This window comes from Mustela erminea, chromosome 16 (assembly GCF_009829155.1).
Source record: "Mustela erminea isolate mMusErm1 chromosome 16, mMusErm1.Pri, whole genome shotgun sequence".
Taxonomy (NCBI): Eukaryota; Metazoa; Chordata; class Mammalia; order Carnivora; family Mustelidae; genus Mustela; species Mustela erminea.
Genome location: NC_045629.1, coordinates 37657457 through 37685380, shown reverse-complemented (window position 1 = coordinate 37685380; position 27924 = coordinate 37657457). Strand labels below are relative to the sequence as shown.

Below are 27924 nucleotides of genomic sequence, written 5' to 3'. Positions count from 1 at the left end.
AATTACAAATTATTGAAATGTTTTGAATATGAGAAGGGGGCAGAGATGGGAGAAGTTCAGATTTGTGTTTCAAAAACATCACTGTAGTTGAAGTGTAAGAATTTATCATGGTTGACATTGAGAAACAAATCAAAGATGCTATAATATTTGAAGCTGGAATATCTTTGGACAGGAGAAGTCTGCCTTTCTAATTATACTCTGCTTAAGTCAATACTTCAAAAGTGTTTGTAGCTTTAGAGTGTAGACACAGAGTATAAATCTAGGGGCACCTGGGTGGCTCAGTGGGTTAAGCCTCTGCCTTCGGCTCAGGTCATGATCTCAGGGTCCTGGGATGGAGCCCCGAGTCAGGCTCTCTGCTCAGCAGGGAGCCTGCTTCCCCCCTCTCTCTCTCTGCCTGCCTCTCTGCCTACTTGTGATCTCTCTCTCTGTCAAATTAAAAAAAAAAATCTTTAAAATAAAAAAAAATTATAAATCTGCACTTAGTTTATCAAGTCTTATTGAGAAAATAACCGCCTAGAAATAATCAGTAGTTATATTATATTGTATACACTGATATATTTTGAAGAAATACTATAATATTTTTACGTTACCTTATCTTTGGTGGCATAGTTATAGTAGAAAATATTTCAATCCAATAACTAGATAAGATATATCTATCATCTATCTATCTATCTATCTATCTATCTATATATGTATATATATAACTATATATATAACTAAGATATCTAGTAAAGAAAATGGTATTTTTGGTAGCAGGGCTATGAATAGTGTAAGTCACAGTGTTAGTAGGTAAAGGGATTTGTTGGATAGAAGCACCATATTTAGGTTTTGAAGAATTTGAAAGATCTTGACATAACATAGACAATCAGTGAATGAAAAAGAGGATGAGCCTTATGTTGTACTATCAGCAAATACACTAAACTAAGTAGAAAAATAAATGTGTTCAGTGGTTCTATTTTCTACCTGACTGGTAACAAGGAACAAATTAAATTAATAAATTTTTATGTCCTTTGGATATAGACACCAGAAATTTTTTTTTTAAAGTACAATTTGTCAGAGATGTAGAAGGCATGGAAACATATGAAAAGTAGTTTACAATAGATTATAGTGACAGTGGAGAGGCAAAGGAATGCTCAGGAGGGAAGATGACTTGCCAATACTGCCAGATGTGAAAAGAAAACAAAACAAAACTATTCTGCTAAAGAATTAAATTAAGTAAACTGTCAAATAATTTACACTGGTAAGTGAGAAAAATTGGTTTCCATGGATGAGTCAAGTCATAGTTCCTAAAAGTTTAATTAGAAATAATGAAGAAGAATCGAACTTACTACTTAAAAGTCCATTTTGTGGGGCACCTGGCTAGCTCAGTTGGTAGGGAATTAGCATTTTCTTTTTTTTTTTTTTTTTTTTTTAAGATTTTATTTATTTATTTGACAGAGAGAAATCACAAGTAGTCGGAGAGGCAGGCAGAGAGAGAGAGGGAAGCAGGCTCCCTGCTGAGCAGAGAGCCCGATGCGGGACTCGATCCCAGGACCCTGAGATCATGACCTGAGCCGAAGGCAGCGGCTTAACCCACTGAGCCACCCAGGCGCCCAGCATTTTCTCTCTTAGAAGGAAGTCCCACTTTCTTGTTTCTGTGTCAAGAGACCTTGATTAGCTATGATCCTGGCCTAATGCTAAGCTGGTTCATTCTGTTCCTCTCCTCTTGAAGATGAGTGGCATTTTTGAGAACAGAAACTAGCATGTGCAGATCTGCCCATTTCTGCCCTCCTAACTCTTGAAAGGCACCTAGAGAGGGCAACCAGTTATGGTCTGCTCTGCTATGTCCTCACATATTGTGTGTTTTACAGAAGTATCTCAGCATGGGGAAGCCTGGATTTTTCTATTTTTAACCTCCACTTTGTTTATTATTCTGACAAATTCTGGAGTTTAGGATCAGGAGATCTATTATGGTTACACACATAAGCTGCAATTACTAATGTGAATAAGAGTATTTATTATTGATATAGGTGATTGTTCTACCTCCCTCTAGATGGAGTAATGCCTGGGCTACAATTTTTGCTTCAATTTTAATAATAGGGTTTAATTTTTTAGAGCAGTTTTAGGTTTACAAAAAATTGGGCAGATAATACAGAGAATTCCCATATGGCCCCTATACATGGTTTAATCTGTTATTAATATCTTACATTATTATGGTTACTACATTATAATTAATGAACCAATATGGATATATTTGTGTTTAAAAAGTCTATAATTTATTCAGATTTCCTTGGTTTTTACCTAAGGTCCTTTTCCTATTCCAGGGTCTCATCCAAGATACCACATTGTATTTAGTTGTTAGTTCTCTTTGGCTTCTTCTTGACTGACAATTTTTTTTAACTTGCCTTGTTTTAGATGAACTTGCAGTTTTGAGGAGTACAGTTTTCCGTGATTAAACTGGGATTATTGATTTGAGAAAGGTAGATCACAGAGGTAACGTGTTCATTTTATTACATCCTATCAAGGTTATATACTATCAACATGATTTATGACTGATGATGCCAACTGTGGTCACCAGGCTGAAGTAGAGCTTGTTATGTTTCTCTACTTTTCCTCATTTATGGGAGAATTTTAAATATTAATGTATTTTTTGAATAGGAATATTTTAACATATTTCTAGGGTGACTGAAAGAAGTAAGTGGTGAGGGTGAGAAAGGAAAATGATAACAAGGTTGCACATTTCAGAGGAAATGGAGAGGTTTCTGGGCAATGACATGAGTAGATAGGATTACTGTGGCTTGCAACAGAGCACATCTTCCTCTGAGACTGTAAAGAAAGAAACTGGGAATTGTGAACCTATAGTTATGTTTGAGTATGTCTCATGTGTTTATTTTTTTATGAGACAGTTTATGTTATTTGTTTGGTTTGGTTTTGCTTGGCTGAGTGAAAGGAAATGACTGAGACTAACCACTTAGGAAAATAGAAAATTTATCCAACTAGAAATTAGTGGAAAGACCACCAAGTAACAGTTGAGGGTCTATTTGAGGTTGGAAACAATCAGTTTTCTCAGATTATGTAATTTTATCCAGATAATGCAATAGACCATTGGTTTGAACCACAGTTGGGAATTGGCAAGATCAAGTGTAGTAGAAAGTCATGGGGGAGGATATGAGGTTCTGATGTAGAGCTGAGCTATCACAAAAAAATAAAATAATAATTGAAAACATGAAGAAGGAACTAGAAGACCATGAGACTTAAAAAGAGGTAATGAATTTCCCATGTTGAAATTTGAATTCAGTGAATGATTGAAAGGGGGATAAAAGAAGGCTGTTGTCATCAGGTAAATTTTAAATTTCAATATGCGGAAGATAGTGTGAAATTCTTCATCCATTTTGTGGCCATAAGAAAAGTCTACCGAAGTAGAGAGATGGTAAAAGAAAAAAAAAAGTCAAATTACAGAATCTAACCCTATAGCTATCTATCATGGTGACATTCAGATTGATATCCTGATGATGGTAACTTAGGAAGTTGAGAAGAAACTGGGTCTGGTACAATAGTCTTTTTAAATTATTAATTTGTGAGTCTAAAGTTAATAGATAATTGTGACAAGGATAAGAAAAGAGAGATATACTTAATTTTGTGGGAGGAATATTAGTTGGCAGGTATTGTGGAACCAGAGGGATGCTAAAATAATCCAAACTTTCTTTATGATGATGTCAGTAATGGACAAAGGAGTGTCCCGCTTTTAAAAGGAATGCAAATGGAGTTGAGAAAGGTAGTTTTTAGTTAATGAGACAATATAGTGCATTACTAGGAGATATATATTTTAATACACATTGAGGTCATAAAAATTCATAAAGAATGTGATAATTTATGTATTTTGGTCTTATTATCAGTTTAGATTTAGTATACTGGAATATGATTTCTTCCTCCAAGATATGGAGCAATGAGTTATAAAAAATGGCAATGAGAGTTTTGATGCTACAGAGATGATACATACAGCATAGGGAAAGTGATACATAAGCAGAAGAAACAGCAGCAAAAAAACATAAAACTCATGTAAAGGGCTATGGCTCTAAGTTCCATGAACCTACTGTTCATCAGTGGGCTCCATATAAGGAAGACTGGAAAGAGTTCTACTTCTGAGTTTGAGTTCTGCCTCTAGGAAACCGGCCCTGAGTTTACTAAGCACTTGAACTACTTGCATTTACTGACACTAGATATATTTCAGTCAATATTCTGGAATGTGAAGAAATGTTTTAAAGTATTTTTCTGTCTTTCAGAGATGTCCTATATGAGTTAATTTGCTTTTTATAATAGTGAAATATGCTTAACTTCTAACCCATCCTGATACAACTTTATTTGGAAATCTCATTTGTTAAAAATTTCTCTCCACAAAATGATACAAAAGTACTCTATTTCCTATGTAAAGAGATGTAATAAATGACTATACAAGCATTTCTGGGACTCTTTATTTAATATTTAAATAGAATTCTTTTAAATGTCCAGATCACTAGAGATTTTCGAGTTTTTTGAAACTAGGATCTTCGAAAATAGTTTCCAAAGTACTTATGGCGGTGTCTATTTCCTTTTCTAAGGCTTGGCATTTTTTGCACCAGATAGTATGTAAAATGAAAACAGGAATTTCATTATATAGATCATTGTAATTGAAATGCTAAATATGAAGTTTTACAAATATGTAATTGAGCATCTGGAGTTTTCAAGAAGCCTCTTTCTACTTTCAGTAGACAGTCATACTACTCTTATTAAATGTTCCTCAACAAATTATTTGGTGAGTTTTAGCACTGGAAACACAAAACACATTTACAAATTAAATTCTCCATAAAATTTATAAAATGATAAAAATTAAAACACAGAAACAAGAGAAAGTTGGATTTTAACCCATGTTTTCACATAGCTAACACCCTTTTGTACTCCATGATGAAGTTTTTACCTTTGTGTTACCTATCTGTTTAAGAGGGCCTATAGGCTAGAAGCCCAAGATCAGATATTGGTAGGTTTGGTTTCTTCTGAGGCCTCTCTCTTTGGCTTTCTGGTGACCACCTTCTTGCTGTGACCTCACATGGCCTTTCCTTGTACATGAGCTTCCTATATGTCTCCATATGTTTCCAAATTCCCTCCTATAAGGACACCAGAATGGATTAGGCCCACCATAATGGCCCTGTTTTAACTTAAATGCCTCCTTAAAAACTCTATCTCAAAATATAGTCATAATATGAAGTACTGGTGGCTAGAGATTCAACATATGAATTTTGGAAGGGGGGCACCTGGGTGGCTCAGTGGGTTAAAGCCTCTGCCTTCAGCTCAGGTCATGATCCCAGGGTCCTGGGATAGAGCCCCGCATGGGGCTTTCTGCTCAGCAGGGCCCCTGTCTCTCTGCTTACTTGTGATCTCTGTCTGTCAAATAAATAAATAAAATCTTTTTAAAAATAAATAAACAAATAAATTTTGGAGGGGATACAATTCAGCACTTAACACCCCCCCCATATACATACCTTATGTCATGTCGGTCCAGAAATATTATCATCCAGTATCTTATAAATGAATAAAACAATTGGGAAACTATGTGCATTTATATTTACTGTATTTTTATTTAGGCTTTGTTGAAATTAAAAATTAGCTCAGGTAAAAAGTCCCAAATCTTTGATTAAAATATACAAAACAAATATTCATTGGCAAGCAGTTTATATTAACATATCAACTTTTGCATAATATCTCATCACAAAGACCAAGTTCAGCTACTATGGTGGACTCTTCATTGAAGAGTTTTTCTAAATAAAGGGAGGGGAGTCGAGAATTTTATGAATTTGATCAATATAATGACTTTTTTAGAAAAAACACTTTTTAGACAATTAGCAGGAATTTTTAGACTTGAGTTTACTTATATTAAGATATTATCTTTCCTAATACATCTTGAGTATGAATACAAAAATATTTGCCGAAATGGTTTTTATCCTGTTACTCCTTGGGGAATAATCCTTCAGTAAACCTTAGCTAACTGTATGATATGTCAAAGCACTTTAGCAAGGACTTAAAGATCTTAAAGATATAAACAGCAAACTAGTTTTCTCATCTCATTTCCATGTACTTTCTTGAAAGAATGCTCTGCTTTACTCAGATTAATCAGTTATCTCTCATTTCATTAAATCATTGTTTTCTACACTATTTCTTATCTTATATATAGATCATCTGACAGACCAAGTAAAATAAGGGGGAGAAAAGAAGAACAACTAAACAATCAATTTGTAATTAGCTTAGGGTTATGATCATGTAATCTTAATTACTTGATATTTCTGTAAACAGTGAAATGTATTTTATTTTTTTAATTTCTTTTCAGTGTACCAGAATTCATTGTTTATGTAACACCCCAGTGTTCCATGCAATACGTGCCCTCCATAATACCCACCACCAGGCTCACCCAACCTCGCACCGCACACCCTTCAAAACCTTCAGATTATTTTTCAGAGTCCATAGTCTCTCATGGTTCTTCTCCCCTCCAATTTCCCCCAACTCCCTTCTCCTCTCCACCTCCCCATGTCATTCTGTGTTATTTCTTATGCTCCACAAATAAGTGAAACCATATGATAATTGACTCTCTCTGCTTGACTTATTTCACTCAGCATAATCTCTTCCAGTCCCGTCCATGTTGATACAAAAGTTGGGTATTCATCCTTTCTGATGAAGGCATAATACTCCATAGTATATATGGACCACATCTTCCTTATCCATTCGTCCGTTGAAGGGCATCTTGGTTCTTTCCAGTTTGGTGACTTTGGCCATTGCTGCTATTAACACTGGGGTACAGATGGCCCTTCCTTTCACTACATCTGTATCTTTGGGGTAGATAGGCAGTAGTGCAATTGCAGGGTCATAGGGAAGCTCTATTTTTATTTCTTAAGGAATCTCCACACTGTTTTCCAAAGTGGCTGTACCAACTTGCATTCCCATCAACAGTGTAAGAGGGTTTCTCTTTCTCCACATCCTCTTCAACACATGTTGTTTCCTGTCTTGTTAATTTTGGCCATTCTAACTGGTGTAAGGTGGTATCTCAGTGTGGTTTTGATTTGAATCTCCCTGATGGCTAGTGATGATGAACATTTTTTCATGTGTCTAATAGCCATTTGTATGTCTTCATTGGAGAAGTGTCTGTTCATGCCTTCTGCCCATTTTTGGACACGATTATCTGTTTTGTGTATGTTGAGTTTGAGGAGTTCTTTATAGATCCTGGATATCAGCCTTTTGTCCATACAGTAATTTGCGAATATCTTCTCGCATTCCGTGGGTTGCCTCCTTGTTTTGTTCACTGTTTTCTTTGCTGTGCAGAAGCTTTTGATCTTGATGAAGTCTCCAAAATTCATTTTTGCTTTTATTTCCTTTGCCTTTGGAGACATATCTTGAAACAAGTTGCTGTGGCCAATATTGAAGAGGTTACTGCCTATGTTCTCCTTGAGGATTCTGATGGATTCCTGTATCACATTGAGGTCTTTTATCCATTTCAAGTTTATCTTTGTGTATGGTGTAAGAGAATGGTCAAGTTTTATTCTTCTATATATAGCTGTCTAATTTTCCCAGCACCATTTATTGAAGAGACTGTCTTTTTTCCACTGTATATTTTTTCCTGCTTTGTCGAAGATTATTTAACCATAGAGTTGAGGGTCCATATCTGGGCTCTCTACTCTGTTCCACTGGTCAATGTATCTTTTTTTTTTTTTTTTTGATGACAGTACCATGCTGTCTTGATGATCACAACTTTGTAGTAAAGCTTGAAATTGGGCAATGTGATGCCCCCAGTTTTGTTTTACCATTCCAACATTTCCTTAGCAATTCAGAGTCTCTTCTGAGTCCACACAAATTTTAGGATAGTTTGCTCCAGCTCTTTGAAAAATGCTAGTGGAATTTGATTGGAATGGCATTGAAAGTATAGATTGCTCTAGGCAGAATAGATATTTTAATAATGTTTATTTTTCTGATCCATGAGCATAGAATGGTCTTCCATCTTTTTGTGTCTTCTTCAATTTCTTTCATGAGTGTTCTGTAGTTCCTCGAGTACAGATCCTTTACCTCTTTGGTTAGGTTTATTCCCAGATATCTTATGGTTCTTGGTGCTATAGTAAACGGAATCAATTCTCTAACTTCCCTTTCTGTATTTTCATTGTTAGTGTATAAGAAAGCAACTGATTTCTGTACATTGGTTTTGGATCCTGCCACATTACTGAATTGCTGTATGAGTTCTAGTAGTTTGGAGGTGGAGTCTTTTGGGTTTTCCATATAAAGTATCATGTCATCTGCAAAGAGAGAGAGTTTGACTTCTTCATTGCCAATTTGAATATCTTTTATTTCTCTTTGTTGTCTGATTGCTGTTGCTAGGACTTCTAATACTATGTTGAACAAGAGTGGTGAGAGTGGGCATTCTTGTCATGTTGTTCCTGATCTCAAAGGGAAGGCTGTCAGCTTTTTCCCATTGAGGGTGATATTTGCTGTGGGTTTTTCATAGATAGATTTTATGAAGTTGAGGAATGTTCCCTCTATCCCTATACTTTGAAGCGTTTTAATCTGGAATGGATGCTGGATTTTGTCAAAAGCTTTTTCTGTATCAATTGAGAGGATCACGTGGTTCTTCTTTCTTCTCTTATTGATTTGGTCTATCACATTGATTGATTTGCAAGTGTTGAACTATCCTTGCAATCCAGGGATGAATCCCACCTGATCATGGTTGATAATACTTTTAGTGTGCTGTTGGATCCTATTAGCTAGGATCTTGTTGAGAATCTTAGCATCCATATGCATCAGGAATATTGGTCTGAAATTCTCCTTTTTGGTGGGGTGTTTACCTGGTTTGGGGATCAGGGTAATGCTGGGTTCATAAAAAGAGTCTGGAAGTTTTCCTTCTGCTTCAATTTTTTGAAATATCTTCAGGAAGAATAGGTATTATTTCTTCTTGAAAGTTTGGTAGAATTCCCCAGGGAATCTGTCAGGTCCTGGGCTCTTGTTTTTTGGAAGGTTTTTGATCACTGCTTCAATCTCATTACTAGGTATCGGTCTATTCAGGTTGTAAATTTCTTCCTGGTTCAATTTTGGAAGTTTATAGTTTTCCAGGAATGCATCCATTTCATCTGGGTTGTTTAACTTAAAAATTGGCATATAACTGTTGATAATAATTTCTGATGATTGTTTCTATTTCCTTGGTGTTAGTTGCGATCTTTCTCTTTTCATTCATAATTTTATTAATTTGGGCCTTCTCTCTTTTGGATTAGTGTGGGCAATGGTTTATCAATCTCATTGATTCTTTCAAAAAACCAGCTTCTAGTTTCATTGATGCATTCTACTGTATCTCTAGTTTCTATCTCATAGCTCTCTGCTCTAATATTGATTATTTCCCTTCTTGTGTGTAGAATTGGCGAAATTTGTTGTTGATTCTCCAGTTCTTTAAGGTGTAAAGACAGCTGGTATATTCTGGATTTTTCAGTTTTTCTGAGGGAGGCTTGGATGGCTATGTATTTCCCCCTTAGGACCGCCTTTGCTGTATCCCATAGGTTTTGGACTGAAGTGTCTTCATTCTCATTGGTTTCCGTGAATTCTTTAAGTTCTTCTTTGATCTTCTGGTTGATCCAAGCATTCTTAAGCAAGGTGGTCTTTAGCTTCCAGGTATTTGAATTCCTTCCAAACTTTTCCTTGTGGTTGAGTTCCAGTTTCAAAGCATTGTGATCTGAGAATATACAATGAGTAATCTCAATCTTCGGTATCAGTTGAGCCCTGATATGTGACCCAGTATGTGGTCTATTCTTGAGAAGTTTCCATGTGCACTCAAGAAAGAATAAGTATTCTGTTGTTTTAGGGTGGAATGTTCTGTATATATTTATGAGGTCCATCTGGTCCAATGTGTCATTCAATGCTCTTGTTTCTTTATTGATTTTCTGCTTCGAGGATCTGTCTATTTCTGAGAGTGGCATGTTAAGATCTCCTACTATTAATATATTCATATCAATATGACTCTTTATCTTGATTAACAGTTTTCTTATGTATTTGGCTTCTCCCATATTGGGGGCATAAATATTTATTTATTTTTTATTTTATTTATTTATTTATTTATTTATTTTATTTTTTTTATTTATTTTTATTTCCAGCATAACAGTATTCATTATTTTTGCACCACACCCCGTGCTCCATGCAATCCGTGCCCTCTATAATACCCACCACCTGGTACCCCAACCTCCCACCCCCCGTCCCTTCAAAACCCTCAGATTGTTTTTCAGAGTCCATAGTCTCTCATGGTTCACCTCCCCTTCCAATTTCCCCCAACTCCCTTCTCCACTCTAAGTCCCCATGTCCTCCATGCTATTTGTTATGCTCCACAAATAAGTGAAACCATATGATAGTTGACTCTCTCTGCTTGACTTATTTCACTCAGCATAATCTCTTCCAGTCCCGTCCATGATGCTACAAAAGTTGGGGGTATTCATCCTTTCTGATGGAGGCGTAATACTCTATCCCCAGGGGTACAGGTCTGTGAATCACCAGGTTTACACACTTCACAGCACTCACCAAAGCACATACCCTCCCCAATGTCCATAATCCCACCCCCTTCTCCCAAACCCCCTCCCCCCAGAAACCCTCAGTTTGTTCTGTGAGATTAAAAGTCACTTATGGTTTGTCTCCCTCCCAATCCCATCTTGTTTCATTGATTCTTCTCCTACCCACTTAAGCCCCCATGTTGCATCACCACTTCCTCATATCAGGGAGATCATATGATAGTTGTCTTTCTCTGCTTGACTTATTTTGCTAAGCATGATACGCTCTAGTTCCATCCATGTTGTCGCAAATGGCAAGATTTCATTTCTTTTGATGGCTGCATAGTATTCCATTGTGTATATATACCACATCTTCTTGATCCATTCATCTGTTGATGGACATCTAGGTTCTTTCCATAGTTTGGCTATTGTGGACATTGCTGCTATAAACATTCGGGTGCACGTGCCCCTTTGGATCACTACGTTTGTATCCTTAGGGTAAATACCCAATAGTGCAATTGCTGGGTCATAGGGCAGTTCTATTTTCAACATTTTGAGGAACCTCCATGCTGTTTTCCAGAGTGGCTGCACCAGCTTGCATTCCCACCAACAGTGTAGGAGGGTTCCCCTTTCTCCGCATCCTCGCCAGCATCTGTCATTTCCTGACTTGTTTATTTTAGCCATTCTGACTGGTGTGAGGTGATATCTCATTGTGGTTTTGATTTGTATTTCCCTGATGCCGAGTGATATGGAGCACTTTTTCATGTGTCTGTTGGCCATCTGGATGTCTTCTTTGCAGAAATGTCTGTTCATGTCCTCTGCCCATTTCTTGATTGGATTATTTGTTCTTTGGGTGTTGAGTTTGCTAAGTTCTTTATAGATTCTGGACACTAGTCCTTTATCTGATATGTCGTTTGCAAATATCTTCTCCCATTCTGTCAGTTGTCTTTTGATTTTGTTAACTGTTTCCTTTGCTGTGCAAAAGCTTTTGATCTTGATGAAATCCCAATAGTTCATTTTTGCCCTTGCTTCCCTTGCCTTTTGCATTGTTCCTAGGAAGATGTTGCTGCGGTTGAGGTCAAAGAGGTTGCTGCCCGTGTTCTCCTCAAGGATTTTGATGGATTCCTTTCGCACATTGAGGTCCTTCATCCATTTTGAGTCTATTTTTGTGTGTGGTGTAAGGAAATGGTCCAATTTCATTTTTCTGCATGTGGCTGTCCAATTTTCCCAGCACCATTTATTGAAGAGGCTGTCTTTTTGCCATTGGACATTCTTTCCTGCTTTGTCGAAGATTAGTTGACCATAGTGTTGAGGGTCTATTTCTGGGCTCTCTATTCTGTTCCATTGATCTATGTGTCTGTTTTTGTGCCAGTACCATGCTGTCTTGATGACGACAGCTTTGTAATAGAGCTTGAAGTCCGGAATTGTGATGCCACCAACGTTGGCTTTCTTTTTCAATATCCCTTTGGCTATTCGAGGTCTTTTCTGGTTCCATATAAATTTTAGCATTATTTGTTCCATTTCTTTGAAAAAGATGGATGGTACTTTGATAGGAATTGCATTAAATGTGTAGATTGCTTTAGGTAGCATAGACATTTTCACAATATTTATTCTTCCAATCCAGGAGCATGGAACATTTTTCCATTTCTTTGTGTCTTCCTCAATTTCTTTCATGAGTACTTTATAGTTTTCTGAGTATAGATTCTGTGTCTCTTTGGTTAGGTTTATTCCTAGGTATCTTATGGTTTTGGGTGCAATTGTAAACGGGATTGACTCCTTAATTTCTCTTTCTTCTGTCTTGCTGTTGGTGTAGAGAAATGCAACTGATTTCTGTGCATTGATTTTATATCCTGACACTTTACTGAATTCCTGTATAAGTTCTAGCAGTTTTGGAGTGGAGTCTTTTGGGTTTTCCACATATAGTATCATATCATCTGCGAAGAGTGATAATTTGACTTCTTCTTTGCCGATTTGGATGCCTTTAATTTCCTTTTGTTGTCTGATTGCTGAGGCTAGGACCTCTAGTACTATGTTGAATAGCAGTGGTGATAATGGACATCCCTGCCGTGTTCCTGACCTTAGCGGAAAAGCTTTCAGGTTTTCTCCATTGAGAATGATATTTGCGGTGGGTTTTTCATAGATGGCTTTGATGATATTGAGGTATGTGCCCTCTATCCCTACACTTTGAAGAGTTTTGATCAGGAAGGGATGCTGTACTTTGTCAAATGCTTTTTCAGCATCTATTGAGAGTATCATATGGTTCTTGTTCTTTCTTTTATTGATGTGTTGTATCACATTGACTGATTTGCGGATGTTGAACCAACCTTGCAGCCCTGGAATAAATCCCACTTGGTCGTGGTGAATAATCTTTTTAATGTACTGTTGAATCCTATTGGCTAGTATTTTGTTGAGTATTTTCGCATCTGTGTTCATCAAGGATATCGGTCTATAGCTCTCTTTTTTGGTGGGATCCTTGTCTGGTTTTAGGATCAAGGTGATGCTGGCCTCATAAAATGAGTTTGGAAGTTTTCCTTCCATTTCTATTTTTTGGAACAGTTTCAGGAGAATAGGAATTAGTTCTTCTTTAAATGTTTGGTAGAATTCCCCCGGGAAGCCGTCTGGCCCTGGCCTTTTGTTTGTTTGGAGATTTTTAATGACTGTTTCAATCTCCTTACTGGTTATGGGTCTGTTCAGGCTTTCTATTTCTTCCTGGTTCAGTTGTGGTAGTTTATATGTTTCTAGGAATGCATCCATTTCTTCCAGATTGTCAAATTTATTGGCGTAGAGTTGCTCATAGTATGTTCTTATAATAGTTTGTATTTCTTTGGTGTTAGTTGTGATCTCTCCTCTTTCATTCATGATTTTATTTATTTGGGTCCTTTCTCTTTTCTTTTTGATGAGTCGGGCCAGGGGTTTATCAATTTTATTAATTCTTTCAAAGAACCAGCTCCTAGTTTCGTTGATTTGTTCTATTGTTTTTTTGGTTTCTATTTCATTGATTTCTGCTCTGATCTTTATGATTTCTCTTCTCCTGCTGGGCTTAGGGTTTCTTTCTTGTTCTTTCTCCAGCTCCTTTAAGTGTAGGGTTAGGTTGTGTACCTGAGACCTTTCTTGTTTCTTGAGAAAGGCTTGTACCGCTATATATTTTCCTCTCAGGACTGCCTTTGTTGTGTCCCACAGATTTTGAACCGTTGTATTTTCATTATCATTTGTTTCCATGATTTTTTTCAATTCTTCTTTAATTTCCCGGTTGACCCATTCATTCTTTAGAAGGATGCTGTTTAGTCTCCATGTATTTGGGTTCTTTCCAAACTTCCTTTTGTGGTTGAGTTCTAGCTTTAGAGCATTGTGGTCTGAAAATATGCAGGGAATGATCCCAATCTTTTGATACCGGTTGAGTCCTGATTTAGGACCGAGGATGTGATCTATTCTGGAGAATGTTCCATGTGCACTAGAGAAGAATGTGTATTCTGTTGCTTTGGGATGAAATATTCTGAATATATCTGTGATGTCCATCTGGTCCAGTGTGTCGTTTAAGGCCTTTATTTCCTTGCTGATCTTTTGCTTGGATGATCTGTCCATTTCAGTGAGGGGAGTGTTAAAGTCCCCTACTATTATTGTATTATTGTTGATGTGTTTCTTTGATTTTGTTATTAATTGGTTTATATAGTTGGCTGCTCCCACGTTGGGGGCATAGATATTTAAAATTGTTAAATCTTCTTGTTGGACAGACCCTTTGAGTATGATATAGTGTCCTTCCTCATCTCTTATTATAGTCTTTGGCTTAAAATCTAATTGATCTGATATAAGGATTGCCACTCCTGCTTTCTTCTGATGTCCATTAGCATGGTAAATTCTTTTCCACCCCCTCACTTTAAATCTGGAGGTGTCTTCGGGCTTAAAATGAGTTTCTTGGAGGCAACATATAGATGGGTTTTGTTTTTTTATCCATTCTGATACCCTGTGTCTTTTGACAGGGGCATTTAGCCCATTAACATTCAGGGTAACTATTGAGAGATATGAATTTAGTGCCATTGTATTGCCTGTAAGTTGGCTGTTACTGTATATGGTCTCTGTTACTTTCTGATCTACCACTTGTAGGCTCTCTCTTTGCTTAGAGGACCCCTTTCAATATTTCCTGTAGAGCTGGTTTGGTATTTGCAAATTCTTTCAGTTTTTGTTTGTCCTGGAAGCTTTTAATCTCTCCTTCTATTTTCAATGATAGCCTAGCTGGATATAGTATTCTTGGCTGCATGTTTTTCTCGTTTAGTGCTCTGAAAATATCATGCCAGCTCTTTCTGGCCTGCCAGGTCTCTGTGGATAAGTCAGCTGCCAATCTAATATTTTTACCATTGTATGTTACAGACTTCTTTTCCCGGGCTGCTTTCAGGATTTTCTCTTTGTCACTGAGACTTGTAAATTTTACTATTAGGTGACGGGGTGTGGGCCTATTCCTATTGATTTTGAGGGGCGTTCTCTGAACCTCCTGAATTTTGATGCTCGTTCCCTTTGCCATATTGGGGAAATTCTCCCCAATAATTCTCTCCAGTATACCTTCTGCTCCCCTCTCTCTTTCTTCTTCTTCTGGAATCCCAATTATTCTAATATTGTTTCGTCTTATGGTGTCACTTATCTCTCGAATTCTCCCCTCGTGGTCCAGTAGCTGTTTGTCCCTCTTTTGCTCAGCTTCTTTATTCTCTGTCATTTGGTCTTCTATATCACTAATTCTTTCTTCTGCCTCATTTATCCTAGCAGTGAGAGCCTCCATTTTTGATTGCACTTCATTAATAGCTTTTTTGATTTCAACTTGGTTAGATTTTAGTTCTTTTATTTCTCCAGAAAGGGCTTTTATATCTCTCGAGAGGGTTTCTCTAATATCTTCCATGCCTTTTTCAAGCCCGGCTAGAACCTTGAGAATTGTCATTCTGAATTCTAGATCTGACATATTACCAATGTCTGTATTGATTAGGTCCCTAGCCTTCGGTACTGCCTCTTGTTCTTTTTTTTGTGTTGAATTTTTCCGTCTTGTCATTTTGTCCAGATAAGAGTATATGAAGGGGCAAGTAAAATACTAAAAGGGTGGCAACAACCCCAGGAAAAAATGCTTTAACCAAATTAGAAGAGATCCAAAATCGTGAGGGGGGAGAAAGGGGATAAAAAGAGGTTCAAAAAGGAAGAAAGAAAAAAAAGAAAAAAGAAAGAAAAAAAAAAAGAAAAAAGAAAAGAATTAAAAAAAAAAAAGGAAAACACCTGAGAAAAATGTAAAAATGAAAAAATATATATATTAGATAAACTAGTAAAAAATCGTTAAAAAAGAAAAAGGTAACAGTTAAAAAAAAAAAAATTTACCCGAAGGCGAGAAAAGAAAAAAACAAAAAAAATGAAAAAGAAAAAAATTGAATTAACTGCAAGACTAAAAAAAAAAATCACAGGGAAAAAGCCATGAGTTCCGTGCTTGGCTTTCTCCTCCTCTGGAATTCTTCTGCTCTCCTTGGTATTGAAACCGCACTCCTTGGTAGGTGAACTTGGTCTTGGCTGGATTTCTTGTTGATCTTCTGGAGGAGGGGCCTGGTGTAGTGATTCTCAAGTGTCTTTGCCCCAGGCGGAATTACACCGCCCTTACCCGGGGCCGGGGTGAGTAATCCGCTCGGGTTTGCTTTCAGGAGCTTTTGTTCCCTGAGCGCTTTCCGTAGAGTTCCGGAGGATGGGAATACAAATGGCGGCCTCCTGGTCTCCGGCCCGGAGGAGCCGAGAGCCCAGGGCCGCACTCCTCAGTGCGCCCTCAGAGGACAGCGCCCAGTTACTCCCGTCTGCCTGACCTCCGGCCGCGCTCTGAGCTCTCCGAGCCTGCGACCAGTTCAAGGTAACACCGAGCTGTGAGCTTACTGTTGGCTCTGTCTCTGTAGCCGGCTTTCCCGTTCCAATACCCGCAAGGTCTGCGACACTCAGACACCCCTGATCCTTCTGTGACCCTGCGGGACCTGAGGCCACGCTGAACCCGCGTGGGCTTCGCCCCGGTTTAGCCTCTGGAGCGATGTCCCTCAGCGGAACAGACTTTTAAAAGTCCTGATTTTGTGCGCCGTTGCTCCGCCGCTTGCCGGGAGCCGGCCCCTCCCCCCGGGGTCTATCTTCCCGTCGCTTTGGATTCACTTTCCGCCGGTCCTACCTTTCAGAAAGTGGTTGTTTTTCTGTTTCCAGAATTGCTGTTCTTCTTCTCTTCGATCTGCCGATGGATTTTCAGGTGTTTGCAATCTTTAGATAAGCTATCTAGCTGATCTCCGGCTAGCTGAAGCAGTCTCAGCCTGCTACTTCTCCGCCATCTTGACTCCTCCTCCTGGGGGCATAAATATTTATAATTGCTAGATCTTCTTGGTGGATCGTCCCTTTAAGAATTATGTAGTGTCCTTCTGTATCTCTGACTACAGTCTTTAATTTAAAATCCAATTTATCTGATATGAGAATCACTACCCCAGCCTTCTTTTGAGGCCCATTGGCATGAAAGATGCTTCTCCATCCCTTACTTTCAGTCTCAATGTATTGTTGGGTTCAAAATGGGTCTCTTGTAGACAACATATGGATGGTCCTGTCGTTTTATCCAATCTGCAACCCTGTGACATTATATGGGCACATTTAGGCCATTCACACTGAGAATGATTATTGAGAGATACGTTTTTATTGACACCATGTTACCTGTGAAGGCCTTGTTTTTATAGATTGTCTCCATATATTTCTGTTCAATGATATTCTTGGTTTTTTTCCTCTTTTATAGAACCCCCCCCTTAATATTTCTTGCAGTGCCAGCTTGGTGGTCACATAACTCTTTTAAACCTTGCCAATCTTGGAAGCCCTTTATCTCTCCATCTATTTTGAATGTCAGTCTTGCTGGATAAAGTACTCTTGGCTGCATGTTCTTCTCATTTAATGCTCTGAATACATCTTGCCAGCCCTTTCTGGCTTGCCAGGTTTCTGTGGACAGGTCTGACATTATTCTGATGGGCTTTTCTCTGTGAATAAGGAATCTCTTCCCCCTAGCTGCTTTCAAGAGCTCCTGTCTAAAATTATAATTCATCATTTAAACAATCAGGTGTCTCAAGGTCTTTCTAGATTCTATGATCTTGGGGGAAACTTTTTTGCCTCTAGAACAGGAACACTGGTTCCATTTGCCAGATTGGGAAATTTTTCCTGGAGAATTTGTTCAGCTATATCCTCTAGTCTGCTTTCTTTCTCCTCCCCCTCAGGGATTCCAATAATTCTGATGTTGGAGCATTTCATGGGATCATTTATTTCCCTAATTCTGTTTTCATGACTACTAAGCTGTTTGTTCCAGGCTTCCTCCTGATCCTTTTTCTCTATCAGTTTGTCCTCTAGTTCACTAATTCTATCTTCTGCCTCAGATACCCTAGCTTTTAGAGAATTTAGATTCAATTGGAACTCATTGAGAGCATTGTTAACATCATCCTTCGTGGCTTTCATTTCTGCCCTAATCAATTCCATTTTGTCATCAAAGGCTTTCTCCCACCTAGGTATTGCCTGGATAATTATTAGGCTGAATTCCCTTTCCCACATACTATTTATGTCCATATCCAATAACTCTGATGGAGAGGGCCCAGTATCTGAATTTTTCCTCTGTTGGGCATTCCTCCTCCTAGTCATTTTGGTGAAAGATGGCTGAGTGGATGTGCAGCTGAATGTATCAACTGTGGTGCAGGCAAGGTGCACTCTGAAACGCTTCTGAGCAATCGAGAATACCCACCAAAAAGGAAGAAAAAAGAAGAAAAGAGAGAGAGAGACAGGAAAAAAAGAAAAAAGAAAAAAGAAAAGAAAAGGCCCAGCTTGAATAGGCCCCAAAGTTAAAATTTATAGAGTATACAAAGAAAAATAGACAAAAAGACTGATTAAAGTAGATGACAAGAAAAATAAATAAATAAAAGAACCCAGCCAAAATGAACCCCAAGTATAAGATTTATGTACTACCAGAACAAAAACAATTACACAGAAACACTGACAGAAGAAAAAGATGGGAGGGTGGTTACAAATTCTCAGTGTGGGCAAGGAAGGTTATTTTGATTCTTCCTGGATGTATCTTGGTATCTTTGTTAAAGGACTCAACTTTCCTGAGATAAAAGGGGATTAAAACTGGTTTACATATAGGGATAGCATTGATTGGGGAAGGAGATTATCTTGAAGCTTATCTCTATATGAATATTAAAAAAATAAAATAAGATAAATTAAAAAATAGAAAAGCAAAAGAAAAAGCATAGGTATCAAAAAAGATTATTATGGAATTTGATGTACTGAACATCTCATTGTGATGGTAAATACATCAAAAGGTTATATTAAAAAAAATGAAAAGAACCAGAATAGTGGGAACAAATTAAAAATAAAAATTGTATCTATGAAGTAGTGGTGGTTGTCCTCTTGGGTTTTTTGTTTTTTGGGTTTTTTTTTTTTTTTGGCTGGCTTTCTGGGGGAGGGGCCTGCCACATGGTTTTTCAGGGAGTCTTGCTAGAGTTGAGTCCTTCTACCCCCATCAAGGGTCTGCTGTGAGGAAACCATTTTTTCAGGTTTGTGTTTTCTGAAGATTTGTTTGTTTGTTTGTTTGTTTGTTTCTCCCCTTGGCAGCTTTTGGCTGTTCCTTGGAGATTCGAGAAAAGCAAACTGCACCCAGACCTCCATCTCAGAGAGAAGTCTCAGTCTGTTCTCCTCTGGGTACTCCAGAGCACGTAAATTCCTCCTCTGCCACTGGCAGAGCACGTCCCCAGTCACAGTCTCTGGGGTCACAGAAACTCCCGCTTGTACCCAAAACCATGAGAAATACTAGCCGTGGCTGTCTGGGCAGGTCAAGACCGCCGAGAGGTCCCAACCAGAGAGAGCACGCTGAGATTTTCATGCTGGCCCAGGCTGGGAGTGTTCAGAATCTCCCAGTCCTAGAGAGAACTGGCTAGTGCCTGCATGGACCTCTCTCAGGGGAGGGTGTGGAGAGGGACTCAGACCCCAGTCGCGCCGCAGCCCCGCCAAGTACAAAAGGCTGTGGTTCTAGAGAGCGCCGGCTGGTGTCCACACCAGAATCCCTCACAGGTGCTGCCACCCAGATGCTCTCAGGCATGCTGGTGACTCAGGGACCAAGACCTGGCTTCTTCACTGCACTCTCTAGTTCTGTGCCAGCGGTGGCCATCCTGGGTCCATGGGCTTAAATCCCTGTCCCTAACCATCTAATTCCACCAATTTCCCCTTAAGATCTTTTGCTCTTTTTGAGTGCTTTCAAGCAGCTCCAAGTTAATGCTGGTCCCCAATCACAGTGCACTCCCGTATTGGGGTAGTACTTTTCAATAGGTCACTTCTAGTGACTCCCTCCCCCTTTTGTTTATCTTCCAATATCAGTCTGATGTTCCCACTCTGCTTTTCCTGTCCACTGGCATCTTCTGTCCCCGTAGAGATCCAGAAGTGTATAATTCTAATCTCAGGCCGATTTCGTCGGTGATCAGAGTTCTTTGGTAGGTAATCAGCTTACTTTAGGGGACTGGTTGAAACAGCACCTCCTACTTCTCTGCCATCTTGTCTCCTCCTCAGTGAAATGTATTTTAAATACATACCACTTATGATGCAGATATTTCATTTAAGGATATATAGCCAAATAAATGTAATTTCATGTGCACCAAAAGTCACAAACATAAGTTTTTGTAGAATTACTTGTTTTATTCCACATCTGGAAACAACTCCAAAAGCCATCATTAGGACCACAACTGCAGAATTTAATGATAGGAATACTATACAGTAATTAAAATGTAAAAATTTGTGTTCTAGCTAATGATATAGCTCAAAAATAACTGAATAAAAAGAGTTGCATGAGATAAAACATACACTGTTTGAAGCCAGTTATATAAAGTTCAAAAATAAGCAACATGAGTTTATGGTTTATTAGAATAATGGTGACCTCTGAGTTGAGGATATGAAAAATGCTGCTGTGTGCAAGTAATGTCCTAGCTCTTTGGTTATGTTCATTACATTATGATTTATGCATTCTTCTATGTGTATGCTATAATAAAAATCACCTAAGTGGGGGTGCCTGGGTGGCTCAGTGGGTTAAGCCTCTGCCTTCAGCTCAGGTCATGATCCCAGGGTCCTGGAATCGAGCTCCACATCAGACTCTTTGCTCAGCAGTGAGCCAGCTTCCTCCACTCTCTCTGCCTGCCTCTCTGCCTACTTGTTATCTCTGTCTGTCAAATAAATAAATAAAATCTTTTTTAAAAAATCACCTAAGTGCATGCATACGCACATAGCAATATAAATTGCTTGTATTAACTGTTGGTAGCAAACTAACTACTGGATAACATGGTAGATTTAATGGAAACATTGACCTCAGTTCCCTCCAGAGACCCTTATAAAGAATTTTTTTTAATAGACAGAAAAACACAAAGACAAAGAGAATACACAGTAGCCATTGACTTAGAAGAGAGAGAACAGATCAATGAAGGATAAGTAATTTATCAGATGTTAAAGTCATAAACTAAAAACAGTGTGGTAAACCAGAAAGCTAAATGACACTGAAGACCTACTGACCTAGTAGAAGTTATGTTCCAGATCCTTCCATGCTCTGCGCATCTAGAGGGTGGCTTATCCTAACCTACCCAGGATGAAGAATAAAGGTTATTCTCAGTAGATTGCCAAAGAGAGAACCTGCATATTGAGAGATACCTGTTACAATGGAGGCTGGATGTGCGGTATGGAAAGTTGGGAGATTAAGTGATTGTTTACATACTGAACACTGAGATCTTTCATTTCTTACTAGATCTGGCTCAAAGATTACTAGCAGCCAAATTATACCCTGCAGATAGGCAATTGGGGAAAACTTTTGAAAGCCCAAAGAAAAGAACTGAAAAAAGAAAAGAAAAGAAAAGAAAAGAACTGAAGATATGCAACAGAAGTTCCTTGAAAACCTGCCTCAACTATGTTATCTTACTGTAAAGCAGGATAACATAGTTATCAAAGCTCCATCACACATATTGAACTAATCTTTTTTTAGCCAATGATATTAATGGAGAGTAACTATATATAGGAGAATAGGTAATAAAAAGATAGAGGCTAAAAGCTATAGATAATAACCAGTTATATAGAAGAAATAGAGAGCATGAAAGAAGAATAAAAAACAACAACAACGATATTCTGAGCAGTATGGCAGGACAGTTTTACCATAAGAGAAAAAAGAAGACACTTTTAAGTAGATCATTGAAAGAATTTAGAAGAGCTCTTGGATATTACAAATATGATAGCATACACAAATATATCAGTAGAAATGTTGAAGTTAAAATAGAGCAGTTTTAAGGAAAAGAAGAAAATGATAAAAGAAATATCAGAGAGAAAAATACAGTAAAATTACAGTACTATTCCAGGTGATCCAATATCAACATAATAGTAGTTTCAGAACAATAATAGAATAGGGAAAGTGAAAGAGATTACATCATCAACAAAAAGATTTAAGAATATTTCCCAGGACTGACATGCATCCTGAGTTCTCAGCAAAATGGAAACTAGAAGACCCTTACCAAGACACATTATCATAATACTTCCCATAATTAGGAACAAAAAGAAAATCCCCAAAGGTTGTAACAAGGGAAGACTCACAAATCAAAATAGCATTAGAATCTGTCAAAACAAATCTGAGAAGTAGGTGACAGGAGAGAAATACTTCCCAAATTCTGAGAAAGGTATTTTCAATCTAGAATTCTGCAGCTTGAAAAACTAACATTTGTTTGTGAGATATATCTCAAAATTTGTAGACTTATAAGAACTAAAACTTTTTTATTACTTGCCTCTATTTTTGGGAAGCAACTGGAGTATATACTCCAATAAAATAAGAAAGCAAACTAACAAAAAGATGCTCCTGGGCCCCTTGCTCAGCGGGGAGTCTGCTTTTCCCTCTGCCCCTCTCTGCTGCTCCTGCTTGGGTTCTCTCTCTCTCAAATAAATAAATAAAATCTTAAAAAACAAAAACAAAGAAAAAAAAAACCCCAAAACAAAACAAAACAAAACAAAACAAAAAAACCCACCTTTCTGACTGAAGAGAGAAGAGACTGATCTCCGGAGGTAGCAGGACTCTGCCAGGATCAAGCCTTTTATGTGCAACCAAACCAATTGAGAGTTCTTCTCCTATATCTGGCCTGTACACCCCAGGAAGCAATATTTCTCTTCCATAATCATTCCAGGTCCAGATACCAGGTGAGCAAGTACTAGAAATCCCTATAGCTTAGAGTCTGCCATAATTATTCAAACTAGCCAGTTCTAAACTTGCCTTGCCTTGCCTTTGCCATGAAAACTCCAGTAAATGCTTTGGCCTAAGTGTCGCGGCTGGTGCCACAAATTGACCAGGGTAAGAGGATGGTGAAAAGAACTTAAGAGACAAAGAGATGGGGGCAGGAGGAGCACTGAGGAGGATGTCCAACAGTGCTAAGTTTATTCAAAGCAATAAGGCCTTATATATATAGTGATAATAGGAGAAGCAATACACCTGTGTCTAGTTAAACAACCACGAGTTCCCATAATAAGTTTCACATTTGACTAGAAGCAGACCTCGTGATGCCAAATGGCTCAAGCCAGTACAGGTGTTATGTATTGATACAGCAAACCTGAAAGTAATTTATGGGCTGTACTAGGGCAGCAAGGACCAGCAACGAACTTTTGACCCCAATCGAATTGTTCTCATTTGTTTAGCAAGCGTGTGGGAAGTCACATAGGGGAGCGCACAACACACAGCACAGACCCTTTCTAAATGCTACTCAACTTTTCCCATCCTAAACCTTTGGTTAGGTTATTCGGACTTTAAAGGAGGCACAAGTCAGCGCCTGGTTTGGTCCTCGTCTCAAGCCTTATTGCAGCCTCCCACACCTAAGCTTTCCCCTTACTTCTGCCCTCCTGCCTGCTGACTACTCTTGTGTCTTACTCTGTGACTCTGCATGGCATTCAGTGTCCCTCTCTGAGCTATGTGGATATAATAAACTTCTTCCTTCCATGCCCCATTCCCATTTCCTCCTGTGGCTGCACCGACTTCATCATACCATATCCAACTGTCCATCCATAGAACATGAGAAAAAGTACTTAGACAATTAAGTTATGATATAAACTTTTTATACAGAGTATATTTTTACTGAAAAGAAAAGCTGAACAAGGTTATTCATATTTCGGTATTTAACAGACATTTCTTAAAATAAGTGAAGTAAGCCCGTTATTTGAAGGAAAACAACAGACAGTATTTATTTCCATGATGAAATTTTAACTTTCAAATGAAGATTAAAATTTTGGAATACTTTTATGTGACTTGATAGCTTCCCATACTTAAAGACGTTTCTGGTGAGATCACTGTAGTATTTGTGAATGTGAATTTTTTATATTAAATGAAGAAAATGTGTCAACATTGGATAGTCTACATAAGATAGCGAAGCAGTATTTCCAAATGAGTGATGCATGCATGTTACAAAATCACCTGTGCATATAGACAAGATGTCCATTAAAGGTGAAAGACTGCAGACTTCAGTGTAGAAGTTCACTGATATGGTTTAGATTCTACATTGTAGCTGTTAAGAAACTGTCATTATTTAGCTTTGATTGACTATAAAGAAATAAAAATATCTACAATTATTTGATAACAATTCCTCTCTCTTCTAAGTACATAATGTGTGAGGCTGGATTTTCTTTATATATTTTGGCCAAAACAATGTATGACTGAATGAGGAAAGTAGATATAAAATCCAGTTATCTGCTATTAAGCAGACATTAAGAGATTTGTAAAAATATAAAACAACACCATTCCTCTCTGTAGAGACTTTTGTTTTGCAAAAAAACAGTTATTTTTATTTTTTTTAAAGATTTTATTTATTCATTTGACAGAGAGAGATCACAAGTAGGCAGAGAGGCAGGCAGAGAGAGAGGAGGAAGCAGGCTTCCTGCTGAGCAGAGAGCCCGATGTGGAGCTCGATCCCAGGACCCTGGGATCATGACTTGAGCCAAAGGCAGAGACTTTAACCCACTGAGCCATCCAGGAGCCCCCAAAACCAGTTATTTTTATATAAATATCTTATTTATGCTTATTTATAACATTTTGGGGAGTTATTTTAAAATTGAATAGTTTTTTTTTAACGTTTCCAAGTTTTTGGGCAACTGTCTCAGGTTCCCTTCCTTTTCAGGAACTTTTACTTTACTATCACTTTACTATTATTCAATAAACTTTGCTTTGCTGCCCACCAAAAAAAAAAAAAAAAAGTTTTCGAGTTTTTATTTGTACTATGGTAAATATAAGTAGATATAACCCATATAAAGAAGAGGTTTTGGGGGTGCCTCCTTAAATTTCTAGAGTGGGATCCTGAAATGAAAATGTTTGAGCACCACTGGTGTATATAATGCCTAGAACTGAAAGGTGGAAAAGTAGCAATATAGACATTTTTGAAGAGTTATGCTTTTGTAGGAAATGCTGAGGAATTAAATATTTCAAGTGTCTGAAAGTTGATAAAATTATTCCACTGTATAAGAAACAATGCAGATCACAAAATATATGCTTGTATCTATTGTAATAACTTATAAATGGTGGCTTGGATAAAACTTGCAGTGATCATATCTCTTCAATAATAATAATAATTAAGTTTGTAATATTGGTTGCTTTGAGGAGTTTTCTGATAACTAGATATAAAGTATTTAAGGCCTACTGTTTGGTTGTTGTTATTGTTTTTAATTATTTATAATTATTGTAGTGATAAAGAAGAAAATGATGACCTGAGAAAACAAGATCCAGAATATGTCAAATATATAGTTATTTGTGTTTTTCCCCCACCCTATTATCCACTCCTGTTGTTTTTACTATTTTATATGGAAGGCTAGAAATATTTTCCATGAAAGGAACTCATGGGCCATATGGTGATCTAATAGTGAAACATCCCAAACTACCCAGCTGTATTCTTATCTGTTTTATATAAGTGATTATACACAATATTTCATATTTATATATTTTAAAACTGCTGATATTGTTCAATGCAACATCTGCTTGTGAAGAATTTGTAATATGATGTCATAGTTTTATTATATAATATCTAATTAAGAAAAGAATAACTCCTAAACTGATAAATTTTTGTCACTTATTTTCAGTGGGAGGAGTTAATTGCTTATGATTACCAGTTTTTAAAGATTTTATTTATTTATGTATTTGAGAGAGAGAGAGAGACAGTGGAAGTGGGGGGAGGCACAGAGGGTGAGCTGACTGTGCTGAGTGCAGAGCCCAACACAGGGCTTGTTCCCACAGCCCTGAGATCATGACCCCAGATAAAATCAAGAGTCAGACATCCAACTGACTGAGGCACCCAGGTGCCCCCATGACCAGTTTTTAAAAGTGAGGGTGCCTCTACACATAAGCATATTTTATAATTGCCTACTTTCCTCAGATATTCTCATTTCATGTTTTCTAGTTCTAAAATTATAAGTCATTTAAAAATAAATAATTTTGAGTATCTGTTAAATAATAAATTATTTCCCTTACATTGTTTCATCATTTAATTTTCAAAACAATAACTATGGAAATTATTAAATTTAGAATTTGAAGAGGGGTAAACTGAAGTCATTTGTTAATGTCATCCTATTAAAATAAAAGTTTAAATCTTAAACCAGATCTGCTTTATCCCACAATCTCTCCTATGTAACACATCTAACTTTCACCAAAATCCCTGGAGAAAGGTTGTGGAAATGTGGAAAATTATCATTGAAGTAGTTCAGACTATGATATTAATGTTGACTTAATTGTTACATATTCTTTTCTGAAGAGAGAATTAGGGAAATGGAAATTTTATAACGCTACGTCTCTGGAGTATGGCTACAAAAATAGAAGAGCTCAGAAAGAGTTGAGGAAGGAGGAATTTCAGTGACACATATTGTCAAACTTTAACAACTGTCTTAGGGCTGGCCATTCTAGCTGATAATGAATATGGACATTAAAAATATTCACAACTCAAGATATAAAATACAGTTTACCTCCAGAGTCTCAATGCTGAGTTTCTCTACATTGGAGAAAATGTGATTCATTAACTTATACACAGATGAAAGATACTTCTTTTTTATCTGTCTCATACTCACTGTTGTTAACTGGTACAGGGATACACTAAGGGCTAAACTTAAAGTGAAATGGACAGGTAAAGGGATTTTCAGTATGCTTGGAAACAAAAACCCAACACTAACATGAACATCTTGGCCAGGTCTCTTACTATTAAAACCATGTTATCATTAAAACATAACATGAGCATATTTTTTTGGTGAAGTGTAGTATTTAAAAAATGGAACCTCTAATTCTGCGAACTGTTGCACTTTTTCTGTTAAGACAATGATACAAGCTCCTGTTCTATTACTTTCATACTAAACCAACAAAAGCCATTGTCAAAGAGTCTACACATATGGTATTTATAAGATGTTTAGTTTGCTTCATATGATTTTATTTTACTCTGGACTTCCTGCAACTCAGATAGTCTTCCTTTTAAATTACTGGAGATAATTTAATAATACTGTTTCTCTTAGACAAAGAACTATTCATTGTTTAAAATCAAAGAATGACTTTGGGAAACTTGAAGGATGAGTGAATTTCTATTTTAGCTTTTAGAAATATGTTGGTCACATTTTATGATACCTCACCTTTGCTGACAAAGTGGCACTTTCTCTAGTTTTTTTAGACTAACTATGAAAGAACCAGTATTATTTTAAAAATGAAATATTCTATTCTATTAAAAATTCTCACTGATAAAATATAGAATAAAATAAAAAACTTTGAGATCCTGTATCCTTTCCTAAAACTTCGGGGACATATCCATAGGTTAAAAAAAGATAATTAGAACACCCTGGATTTGAGGTTAGGCAATGGTTTACAAAAAGAATTGGAGCAGCTGTATACTCTGACAATTAGTATATTATTGTACCATTTCTAGAGAGGAGCTATAACTTAATCCAAATTACCTATGCAGAAATACACATCTTTAAATTCTGAGGACTATCGCCGTCCAGCAGCGATAATAACGACCCTCCCTCCGGTTGGGTTTCAAAAAAGCCCTTTATTTCATATGGCCATCGCTTATATAGGGGAGCTAAGCCAATCAGCATAGACAGCGATATGCATCCACCAATCTTAAGCTTGTTACCAAGTACCCACAGCATAGCAATAGTTCAACAGCCAATAGGTAGTACTTCCTGTTTATGATCAGTCACTCTAGACACACCTTCTGGCAAATCGCCAGGCGCCATTTTGCAATGCTCTGTGGTTAACAGATCTCCAGGCCCCTGGAGCATCTGCCCTCGACAGAGGACTAGGAAATAGTGGCAGAAGGAAATGTCTGTCCAGACCAAGCACGCTATAGTGACAGACACCTTCTAGAACAAGAATATATGTAAGGGCGGGGAG

The 27924-nt window shown here is 37.5% G+C and overlaps 1 long non-coding RNA gene across 1 annotated transcript in view; it reads right to left on the bottom strand.

Moving 5' to 3' along the window:
- Positions 1-27716, bottom strand: part of LOC116575186 — a 39668-nt gene extending 11952 nt beyond the window's left edge. Inside the window, exon 1 of the long non-coding RNA XR_004279642.1 lies at positions 27483-27716. This is a non-coding gene — a long non-coding RNA (uncharacterized LOC116575186). The remainder of the gene's footprint in view (positions 1-27482) is intronic.
- Positions 27717-27924: the final 208 nt, after the last annotated feature.